This window comes from Tamandua tetradactyla, chromosome 2 (genome assembly GCF_023851605.1).
Source record: "Tamandua tetradactyla isolate mTamTet1 chromosome 2, mTamTet1.pri, whole genome shotgun sequence".
Taxonomy (NCBI): Eukaryota; Metazoa; Chordata; class Mammalia; order Pilosa; family Myrmecophagidae; genus Tamandua; species Tamandua tetradactyla.
Window position 1 is genome coordinate 171,838,882 of NC_135328.1, and position 12,703 is coordinate 171,851,584.

General features: G+C 35.8%; 1 protein-coding gene across 7 annotated transcripts in view; it reads left to right on the forward strand.

Annotated features, from left to right (window-relative positions):
- FAF1 (Fas associated factor 1) overlaps positions 1-12,703 on the forward strand; it is a 667,255-nt gene that overhangs the window by 409,658 nt on the left and 244,894 nt on the right. The window lies entirely within an intron of this gene.

The following is a 12,703-nucleotide window of genomic DNA, read 5'->3' on the forward strand; positions in this document are numbered from 1 at the left end:
GAATGAACTTGAGGTGGTGATTATGGGGCAAAGAGTTTAACATGCACTTTACTACTGATAACTATGGGAATGAAGAAGAAGAGATGGTTGGAAAAAATACTTCATTGTACAGACAGGCAAGACTTGGTGAGTGAATATTAGATCTGAAAAGAAAGAAGTCAAAGATGACTTGGATTTTTTAAGCTTGGGGGAGTGTGGAAATTATATCACTGTTAAAATTAGGAGGGTGAAGGGCTTTGCTTTTCATGTAGCAGGTAATGAGCTGTGTTGATATTCCTTTTTGGTACCTGAAGCACTCAACATAGGACCATAAAAGTGAATTAAGTGGCGTCTTTGTAATTGCATTTCCGGTTGGCCATCTTGAGAGTTTCAGAGATAGCATTTTTGTGAAGATCTTAAGTTATCTGTTTGTTTGTTTTTTTTTTTTTGGTTGGCTTAAACAACAGGAACTTTTTGTTTCCCAGTTTTGGAGGCCAGCAGTTGAGAATCAAGGTGTAAGCAGAACCATACTTTCACTGTAGTCTATAGCGTTCTGGTAATGGTTTGCCTGTAGTCCATAACTCAGTCTTTGCCCCATCTCATGGCCATCTGCCTTCTTCTTTCTCCTCCTTTGTTTTCTTTTCTTATATTTTTTCTGTTTCCATATGAAAGTACTTCAATTTTAAAAATCAAATTGCCTATAAAAACTAAATTACTGTGGAGTAAGTCATTGTGCTAAAACTGATTTAGATTCTTTGCATTTCAAATCATAAACAGAAAATAGATAGATAAAGCTGAATTATTCTGCATTTGTCTTAATATGAATAAACTGAGTTTGAAGCTTTACAGTTACTCAAGAAAGGCCAGGAACAGAGAAGTAAGAATTTGCCTTTATTCTGCTCTATTAGGTTAGCACTTATATGTCTGTAAGTATAAGTGAATTTGAAATTTTTACCATACCACTTTGGTGTTTGTGTGTGTGTGTGTGTGTGTGTGTTTGGATAGTAACTGTATCGTTAATTTTTCAGAGAATGAGCAGTAATACTCTATTTTGGTACTCACAGTTACTTGATACAGTGCTAGGTCTTTACACTAAGACACGTCATAAATATAGTGACTTGCATTTATAAAGCATATTTCATATACAATAATCTCATTTCAGCCAGATAGTAGATTATAAATAAATTTTTTATTTATAGAAGTAAAGTACAATGGATTACAGTTACTATCTATTATCCTAAGTTTTCTTCAGGGTTACTTCAAACCATCCCTTCCTTCTAGCTAGCTGATAAGTTGAGTACTTGTTATAACATTTGTTTATATAATACGTCCCTCTATAAAACTATGAAGTACTTAAGGACAGGAAGCAGGCCTTATTTATCTTTGTGTCTCAAGTGCCTAACATAGGTTCTGGCACTAAATAAATACTCATAAAAGTTTCTTTCATTAGTGGTACATATGGCATTAAAAGTTCAAGTCATTGGCTCTGAATTGCAATGAATAACAACCACTATCCTGGTACTCCAATATATATTACTTCTTTCCAAGCATCCCTGCTTTTTCTCAAGAAGCCAGGCTCTTTTCTTGTTATTGAGAAAGATCTTGTTGGAATCCTTGTTTTTGGCCCTATTCTATAACTGAGAAATGGAAGGATGTTTATAATACCTACGGACACTACTTAATCTCTGACATTTGTGTTTGCAAGTTAACATGCTGTCTATTGTATTTGAACAGCTGTAACATGTGATAAGATTTCTTAAGTCATTTTCTTGAGCATTGGAAATATGAACCATAAAGAGTAATATTCCCAGCTGTTACGTTGTGCTTTTAGACCTTTAGTATTTGACATAATCAATTGCTTATAATTCTTTATTTGAGAAAGACGGTGAATATAGCAGTTTAGCCTGTTTGGGAAATAACAGAGATTCCAGAGTATTTTTCGATATGCAAAAAAATTGAGATGTTTACAACTGTCCATAATTGGCTAAATATTTATAAATTTCTAAACCTTGCATGGTAAGTAAGTAGTCTTTTGAGCTCAAAGTGACTTAATCAATAGTCAAATCAGTTGCTGCCCCACATCTTGACATTGTTTAATATGTAGGATATGTAATGTTTTGTTTTGTTTTTTTAATAAACATCCACAAGAGATTGTTGGTACTGATAATTTTTACAGCCAATGAAAGTCTTTTTGTTCTTTTATTTTATGTTTGTTGACAGTTGTGATCAATATAGAATGAACTGCTTTACAGTTTATTACTTTCAAAGTACAAATTTGAATGCTATGGATTCAGATGTATAAAAGAGATAAAATTACAGACAGCTTTGAGTGGCAGTTACATATCAAACCTCACGGGGGTTTGACAGGCAACAAATATCGTTATTAGACGCTTTTTCCATAATTGCTGACATTTATCCAGTGTTTCACAGTATTTGCTAATGTATTAATGCAGTCAATCTCTGAGAGGCTGCACATGCCTTTTTAGCCCTGGCTTTTATGGGATTCTGAAATTCATAGACCCACAGATACTTATTCCCTGCTGGTTGCCGTAGTGACAGAGCTCAGAGATAAGCCAAGACAGAGCCCTTTTGTGATTGCTTTTCAGGTGACATTCAGCGGCAGCTTGAGTAGAGTGTCCTTTTATAGTTCCTGTAATTCAGAAAATGATAACAGCTTTTTGCTGCTTAGGAGAGAAGTCTGTGGACTGCTCCGGTGGGATTTCAGTTTGCTGTGCCTTCATACCACACCAGCCAGATAAAGTTCTTATTATTTTGGAGATTTTAAAGTACAAGGAGACTGAATTAATTATGATAGCTTAGAAAATACAGGACTGATACTAAAACTTTAAAGAACGAATACATATTCCTCAACTGTATGTAATAAGTTATTCAGACATTTTATGCTATGTATAACAATATACTTAAGCACTTCCTTAATAAATTAATGCACCCAATTTCTACATTGCTGATAAATCACACTAACTCGTCCATCTCAAAGTACAGAAGTATCCTTCATTTCTGCATATCATTTTCTCATTTGAAACTGTTCCTTCAACATTTTGTGGTTTAGAGCAGGTGTCTTTATTTGAGCACCTTCTTAGTGAGGTTTGTCATAATTTCTTTCCACTATTCTTAACAGTGTTGTAATTAAAAAGATGTTTTATAAATGGTAGTTTATACAGAGTGCTTCAAATTGGAGAGAAGATATCTGTGGTAACTGAGTAGAAAGAGGACAGTTCAAGAAATAACTGAGAAAATAAAATCCTAGCTAGAAAGAACATAAAGGTCATAAGAAGCCATTGACACTTGAAGCTAGGAGAGTTAATACTCTTGATTCTGCAAGTAGGGGAATTTTAGTAACCGAAAGAATAAGTATGGGAAACCTTGATAGCCGGAAACCACTGTCTTAGTAGGTGATATTATTGACAAAGAGGCTAAAAAAGAATGCCATGTAGAAGCAGGAACACCAGCTCAAATTGAACCATGAAAATTTGGCGAGGGAAGTAAGAAGCACTTACATATCTTACCCTAAAATTTAAATGTAATTTACAGTTAAGCAGGAAGCGAGTAGCATGAGCTAAATAGCAAGGTAATTTGAGAATCTGAAGAGATGAAAAAGAATAGACGTGTTTCCAAATTTCTAAATTGCTGGTGTACCATTCTCAATGAATCAAGCATAAGGATAGAGCACTACTAAGAGCTCTGGAGAGCAATTTGCCCTAAAAAAAACTTATCAGTTATCTTGAATTAGATGTTCAGTTGAAAAGCTGGCGAATCTGGTTTTTATTACTTGTAACTTTCATTCTTGTATAGAGTGAATGTAAACTCAACTCATAAAATTCAAATATTTGTAATTCAGACAGAAAAAAAGAGTACCTTTCAGGCTAGTGACAAATATGACATTTTCAAATGATATTTAGTAGGCCTTAATTAAACTATGGTATTGTGTGCAGTTCATTTATTCCTTACTTCTTACAGCTAACTTGATTATGAGTCTTCTGGTTTTATATCTAAAAGAGAAAAAGAAAAAAGGAGATTTGTAAGAGTTATATTTTTATATCATGAACTTTTCAATACTGTGGTTATCCAGCTAGAGGTCTCTCTTAACATTTTGTCATCCACTAAGAAGACCCTATCATACCCACAGTGTGGGACTGACATATCAGTTTATGCTTACTATTAAAACAAAACAAGTAGTGAACAAAAAAAGGATGCGACAAAAAAATAGGGGGGATATATTATCTCAAAAAATGTGGAGAGGTTCCACATCAAAAAATATTTATTACATTCAGGGTATCGTTTTTGTTTTGTTTTGTTTTTACTAACTTATCCCTGAATTCAGCAGCTCAAAAATTTCAGCATATCTCTTGTCTATGATATTTATTTTCAGATGATTGTCAAGTCAAAATTAATATAATGAAAGTAAGCCTTCTCAATATGACATCACAAGTTAACTTTAAAAAATTGAATTTTAGTTACTTTGTAATGTAAAATGCATGTTACAACTAAATATGGTCCCCATCTGTGTCATGATCCCTAAGAACTTAAAAGAAAAATTTCAGATATTTAACCATTTCTTTTGACCTTTATAATTTATTTTTTGTTATTAATTTAACAACATTTATCCTTTGATGTGCTTTTATATGTTTTATCTCTAATCTGCCCATTAATCAGTACTGAAGGACAGATGTTATTATCTCCATATTTACATAGGAGAAAACCTAGGCCTAGATTGGTTTAGTAACTTGTCCAACAACACAAGGAAATAGGAAGTGATGGAAAGGGGATCCTCAACCAGGTTAAACTCTAAAGGCTACCTCATTCCATTGTACCATACTGTTCCTTATGAACTTTAAATCCCAAGTTCTTAATAGTTCCCCAACTCTACCTACTATGCACATTCAGAAATTTTTCTTAAAGGATCTGTCTGGTCCCATAAGATTGGTCCCCTTGCCTTAAGCTCATATTTAGATCTGTCTCTTTGGAAATAACCGTAATATTAGGTAGTACTTTTAAAATACTTATTATATGTAAAGCATTAGTCTTAGCAATATGTGCATATTAACTCATTTAATAACAAGTCTATGAGGTGAAAGCTATTGTTTGCTTCATTTTAGAGATGAGCAAACTGAGGCATAGTCATACAACCACATAATTAATAAATGGCCAAGCATAATAGATTTAAAGCTTTGCCAAAATATAGTCCTGTCATATTAGCAGAGGAAAGATCACTGATAGGACAGCTGTGAAAGCCTGTCTATCATCTGTGTTCTTCACCATGCCTAATGCTCTCTGTGGAGCAGGAAATATGCAGTGTGTACTGTGATCTGATTTCCCTTGCGTGAAATGTGAGCTGGAAATGGAAATTAGGTCTTTCTATAGTTTATTGTGAAGTGTGACCACTGTGTGTACCATGTCTGTCAATTCCCTTTTCCTTTCTTTTAGTTTCATTGATCTAGAGATACCTGATAAGTCTAATTCCTTAAAGGCTTTTAGCATCCAAGAATAAGAAGATATCATCGTTCTAGCCTTTTTCACCTCGAAACTATTTGCCAACAATGATATTGACTGTTATCCCCATTTTAAACATGGCAGATGCTAGGGCTAGCTAGTTATATAATAACTTGCCCATGGCCACGGAGACAGGATTAAAATTTAGAAGCTTCTTTACAGTGAACATTACAATATTGCTGCTAACCCAAATTCCCCACTGTCTAATCAGATAACTTTGTGTGTAGAAAAAGAACTCTGGATTAGGGAATCAGAAAACCTTATTTTTTTATTTTTTTTTTTTAGAGAGAGGGAGGAAAGGAAGGAAAGAAAGACAGAGAAGGAAGGAAGGAAGGAAGGAAGAAAGGGAAACATTTTCTTATTTTATTATATTTTGTTTTTATTTGTTTGTTTTTTACATGGGCTGGGGCCGGGAATCGAACCGGGGTCCTCCGGCATGGCAGGCAAGCACTCTTGCCCGCTGAGCCACCGCGGCCCGCCCCAGAAAACCTTATTTGTAGTCCAAGCTGAGTAAGATCAGTCCCTTCACCTATGCTTTCCCTACGGATCATATATTATCAGTGATCTCTTATATATTTAACTCATCTCATACTAGGTATACTATCCACATTTAAACATGAAAAATCTCTTATCTTGAAGGAATTACACACATATACACAACATAAAAACAAAACCAAAAAAAAAAATACTCTTTGACTTTAGCTACTCTATTGGTTTGCTAAATGCTACTGGAATGCAATATACCAAAATGGAATAAATGGCTTTTAAAAAGGAAATGTACTAAGTTACAAGTTTACAGTTCTAAGGCCATGGAAGTGTCCAAATGAAAGTAGCCAAGTAAAGATGCCTTGACTCAGAAAAGGCTGATGTGTCTAGAATACATCTGTCAGTTGGGAATACATATGACTGGCTCAGCTGGTCCTTTGGCTTTTGGTTTCAAACTGCTTCCTCACAGGCATTTTCTTTCTTCTTCTCCAAACATCTCTGTCTGTCAGCTCTGAAGCAACTCCAAAATGTTTCCCCTTTTAAAGGACTCCAATAAGCTAATCAAGACCTACCTTGAATGGGCAGAGACACATCTCCATCTAATCAAAAGGCCACCCCCTCAATTAGGTGTGTCACATCTCCATGGAAACGATCAAAAGTTTCTACCCTACAGTATTGAAGCACGATTAAAAGAAACATGGCTACCTCGAAAAGATTGGATCAGGAGAAAGGACATGGCTTTTCTGGGGTACATAAAAGCTTCAGACTGGCACAGCTACTAATTTCTTAGTTCTCACACCAATCTAGCCTTCAACCCATTTCTCCACCAGAATAGCTTTTCTTTGGATGCCAGTGACTCTCATGTTGCCAAATCAAGACCTTTTCAATCCTTGTTGTACTGGACTTCTCACCAACATTAAAAAAAATTGTTATTAAATAAATTCATTCAGAAAAGTGCACAAATCATAAGTGTACAGTTTGATGCATTTTTATGAAGGAAATACCCCCATGTTACTAGCATCCAGATTAAGAAACAAAACATTCTCAACATCTAAGAAGCCAGCCTCATTTCTCCTTTGTCCAAGGGGTAGATTAGTTTCTCTTGGTTTGAGACATTATAAAAATGGAATCATATAGTTTGTACTGTTTGTCTAGTTTCTTTTCTCCCTTTCTTTTTTTCATTTCTTTTTCATTCTTAAGCTTGTTTGTGAGATTGATCTATTCTTTTTTAAATCTATTCTTATATGTAGTTATAGTTCATTCTCGTTGCTTTGTAATATTCCGTTGTATGATATTCCACATTATTTATCTTTTCTACTGTTGGTGGAATGGTTTCTACTGAAGAACTATTATATATACTTTCAGCAACATTTGACCCGGTTAAAAACTCCTCCTTCACAAAATACTCTGCTATTGCTTTCTGGTACACTACACTCCCCTGCTTTCTTCTCTGCCTCTCTGGTCCTCCTTCCTTTTCTGTCTCCTTTATAAGTACATTCTCTGTTTGTCACTAAATGTTGGAGTTCCTTAGGGATCAGTTCCATGTACTCATTTTGTTTCACTTTGTATATTTTCCTAGGCATTCTCACCACACTTGTAGCTTATCACAGGAGTGATAATGATTAACAAGTTTATGTTCTAGCCCAGTCCTCCCTGTCAGCTCCAGCCTTCTTATCATCTCCACGTGGAGAGCCCAAAGGACCTTATTCTAGTTTGCTAGCTGCCAGAATGCACTATATCAGAAACAGAATGGTTTTTAAAAAGGGGAATTTAATAAGTTGCTAGTTTACAGTTCTAAGGCCAAGAAAATGTCCCAATTAAAACAAGTCTATAGAAATGTCCAATCAAAGGGATCCAGGGAAAGATACTTGGTTCAAGAAGTCCTATGAAGTTCAGGGTTTCTTTCTCAAGTGGAAGGCACGTGGCGAACACAGAGTTTCTTTCTCATCTGGAAAGTTCAGGGTTTCTTTCTCATCTGGAAAGGCACATGGTGAATGTGGTCAGGGTCTCTCCCTCATATGAGAAGGGCATATGATGAACATGGCATCATCTGCTAGCTTTCTCTCCTGGCTTCCTGTTTCATGAAGCTCCCTGGGAGGCATTTTCCTTCTTCATCTCCAAAGATCACTGGCTGGTGAACTCTGCTTATCGTGGCTGTGTTGTTCTGCTCCCTCAGAATCTTCTTCATTCTCCCAAATGTTTCCTCTTTTCTAGGACTCCAGAAACTAATCAAGACCCACCCAAATGGGAGACATGCCTCTACCTAATCCAGTTTAACAGCCACTCTTGATTAAATCACATCTCTGGGGAGATGATCTAATTACAGTTTCAAGCATACAATACTGAATAGGGATTAGAAGAAGTGGCTGCCTTTACAAAATGAGATTAGGATTAAAATGTGGCTTTTCTAGGGTACATGAATCATTTCAAACCAGCACAGACCTCAAATTTAGCATATCCAAAACAGAATTCATGTTCTTTCCTGACACACCTGGTTCCTTTAAGGTTCCCAAACTCAGTGAACAGTAACACTATACATTGAGTTCCATCAACCAAATAGGAGTTAGTTTTAATACCTCTCTCTTGCCAACCTTATCTAAAGCACCTAAATTCTTGCCAATTTTAGCTCCTATATATCATTCATTCATTCATTTCTTTCATTCCTACTGCCAAAACCCTAATATAAACTACAGACTTCTTAAATCTGCACTATTGCAAAAGCCTGCAAACTGAGTTCATATCCACTCTTACTTACCTTGAGTCCACTCCATACTGCATCAGAATGATACTTTCACTTGTACCTAAAGTCAACCCCAGAGGACCTCTTTTGTTGTGCAGATGTGGCTTCTCTCTTTAAGCCAACTCTGCAAATCAACTGACTACCTTCCCCCCTATGTAGGACATGACTCCCAGGGTTGTAAGTCCCCTGGCAATGTGGAACATTGACTCCCAGGGATGAGCATGGTCCTGGCATTGTATGATTGAGAATGAGTTCTTGCCCAAAAAGGGGAAAAGAAATGAAGCAAAACAATGTTTCAGTGGCTGAGAGATTTCATATAAAGCCAGGAGGTCATTCTGGAGGTTATTCTTATGCATTATATAGATAGTCTTTTTTTAGTTTCTAGTGTATTAGAAAAGCTAGAAGGAAATACATGAAGCTGTAGTCTCTAGTATTCTAAATTATTGATTATAATTGTATAACTGTATAGCTTTTATCATGTGACTGTGTGATTGTGAAAACCTTATGACTGGTATTCCCTTTTATCCAGTGTATGGGCAGATGAGTAATAAAATAAAGACAGAATAAATAAATAATGGAGGCATGGGGGTTTTGGGTGTTCATTTATTTATTTTCTCTTGGAGTGATGAAAAAGCCCTAAAATTGATTGTAGTGTTGAATGCACTACTATATGGATGATATGGTGAGCCATTGATTGTGTACTTTGGATGGATTATCTGATGTGTGAGTATATCTCAATAAAATTGCATTTAAAAAATCGACTTCAGTAGTCCACCTTCTTAAATATTCAGTAGCTTCTCTAATACCCTTAACATGATCTACCAATCCCTGCATAGTCTGATTCCTGCTTACTTACTTCTTCAGTGTCATCTTGTATTGTACTACCCATTGTTCTCTCTTCCCTATCTACACTGGTGTCCTGTAAGGTCTTCTGATGTACCAGGCTTCCTCACATCACTAGACCTTACAAATGTTGTTCTTTCTACCTGGAACAAATCATCCTCTCTCTTGATCTCTTCTATATAGTTTTTACTCATTCTTCTAAATCAACCATTTCTTCATGGAAGCCTTTTTTCACTCCATTTTATTTTTGTATATTAAGTATGTGTGTGTATGTTTATATCTATATGTATGTTGTGTATATATATATATATATATAATATTTTTTCTTACCCTAAACTGTAGATTCCATGATGGCAGATATTATGTTTATTTTTGTTCACCATTGCATTTCTAATGCCTCCAGATAATAGGTGTTCATAAATGATTTTTTAATTATTTAGCCTTTCTGAGCCTTAGTACCCCATTCTTACTATTACTCAATATTGTAAGGTTTAAATAAGAATATATGTGGAAACAAATCTTAAAATATAACACTCTAAGGAAATGTAAGGAATTGGTATCATCATATCCAAGGTGATCGATTCTTGCTGCTGAAGATTATAATTCTTTAATTTCATTGTGATCTTGGAATTATACAAACAAATGGCAATAATTAGTGTCACTTCAGTTCTCATCCTTTTGGGCCATTGATCTATATCCCCTGCACATCTACCACTTCTGCCATAGTTTAGGTGCTCATCATTTTCTCCAAGTTTCCCTGTTTCAAGTATACCTCTCTTGATTTTCCCAGTGTATTCCCTGCATATAATGTAGTATGACTTATCTTTCTTAAATGCACTTGGATCATATTACTCCCTTGCTCCAAATCTCTCAGTGGATTCCCATTGCCTACCAGATACTGCCTAAGCTCCTTAATTGGACATATATGACCCTTCATGATCTCACTATGCTTTCCCTTCTTACTACCCCTATCCTTCACTATTTTGTAATAGTCCCTCCAACTACATTAAACTACTTGTTTTTAGGATGTATTAACCTCTTTCTTGCCATTGTGCCATTGCTCATGTCATTTCTTCTTCTTCTGAAATCTTACACTCCTGGCCAATGAAATCATCTCTCTTGAAGTTTTCAGGCAAAGTTTTATGTTCCCAAAGCACCTATTATGGTACGTACCACATTCGTAAAATTGGTTGTTTATAGTTCTGTGTATAAGTATACTTCTTATGTATAAGCGCTCTTCAGTACATATTTATGAACCCCTCAAAGACAAGAATACTATTCTTTTTTTTAATGAAACATAACCACATACAAACACAAACATTCTTACCGTATGATCATTCTATTTGTATTATATAATCAGTAACTCACAGTATTATCACATAGTTGTATATTCATCATCATGATCATTTCTTAGGACATTTGCATCAATTCAGAAAAAGAGAAAAAAAAGAAAACAAGAAAATTCACACATACCACTCCCCTTACCCCTCCCTTTCATTAATCGCTAGCATTTCAATCTACTCAATTTATTTTAACATCTGTTCCCCCTCTTATTTATTTATTTTTAATCCACATGTTTTACTTGTCTGTCGATAAGGTACATAAAAGGAGCATCAGACACAAGGTTTTCACAACCACACAGTCACATTGCGAAAGCTATATCATTATACAATCATTTCCAGAAACATAGCTACTGGAGCACAGCTCTACATTTTCAGGCACCTCCCTCCAGGCTCTCCATTACACCTTAGCTAAACAGGTGAAATCTATTTAATGTGTAAGAATAACCTCCAGGATATACCTCTCAACTCTGTTTGGAATCTCTCAGCCATTGACACTTTTTGTCTCATTTCTCTCTTCCCCCTTTCAGTCGAGAAGGTTTTCTCAATCCGTTGAGGCTGAGTCCAGCTCATTCTAGGATTTCTGACCCACACTGCCAGGAAGGTCCACACCCCTGGGAGTCATGTCCCACGTAGAGAGGGGGAGAGTGGTAAGTTTGCTTGCCATATTGACTGAGAGAAAGAGGGTATATCTGAGCAACAAAAGAGGTTCTCTAGGGGGTGACTATTAGGTCTAATTTTAAGTAGGCTTGGCCTATCCTTTGCGGGGTTAAGTTTCCTATGAACAAACCCCAAGATTGGGGCCTCAGCCTATTGCTCTGATTGTCCTCACTGCTTGTGAGAATATCATGAATTCTCCATTTGGGGAAATTGAATTTTCCCCCCTTCTCACCATTCCCCTAAGGAGACTTTGCGAGTACTTTTTTATTCACTGTTCAACTCACTCTGTGATTTACTGGGGCATCACTCTGGACAAACCTACAAAATCTCATGCCCTACTCAAGGTTCCAAGTATTATGGTGTTCAATTAAGTTGTCTACATAATTTATATTAGGAAATGCACTAGTCAAAATACAAATTTTGTACCAAATAAACATTTTTCGCTTTAGTCTCACACATAAGGTAAAAGTTTAAAATATTAATTACCATCTATTTTCAGCACCCTGCAATATTGACATTCCTTTGTTCTTCCTCATGCAAAAAATTTTTTAATTTGTACATTTAGTCACTGTCATTATACACTCTAGGCATTTCTAGATTATACCATCTCAGCCTTTATCGTCTATCTTTCCTTCTGATTTTCTTTGTGCCCCCAGGCCTCCTCCCTCTATCATTTTCACATTCAGCTTCACTCAGTGTTCTAACATTATTGTATTAAAGTTAGGTAGTATTGTGCTATCCATTTCTGAATTTTTACAATCAGTCCTGTTGGCACAATCTGTATCCTTTCTGCTCCAGTTACCCAATATCTACCCTATTTCTATCTCCCGATGGTCTCTGTTACCAGCTGAAATTCTCCAGGTTCATTCACTAATGTCAGTTCATATCAGTGAGACCATACAGTATTTGTCCTTTTGTTTCTAGCTAATCTCACTCAGCATAATGAACTTAAGGTCCATCCATGTTGTTACATACTTTATAACTTTATTCTGTCTCAAAGACAGGAATACTACTTTTTTTCTCTTTCTAACCTTAAGCATCTAGAAGGTACTTACAGATGGTATTTGTTGACTGAGTGATTAGAAGAGTGACCACAAAAAGAGGGATGGTTAGACTTTAAAGTGTGAAAAATTGTGTGAAGTCA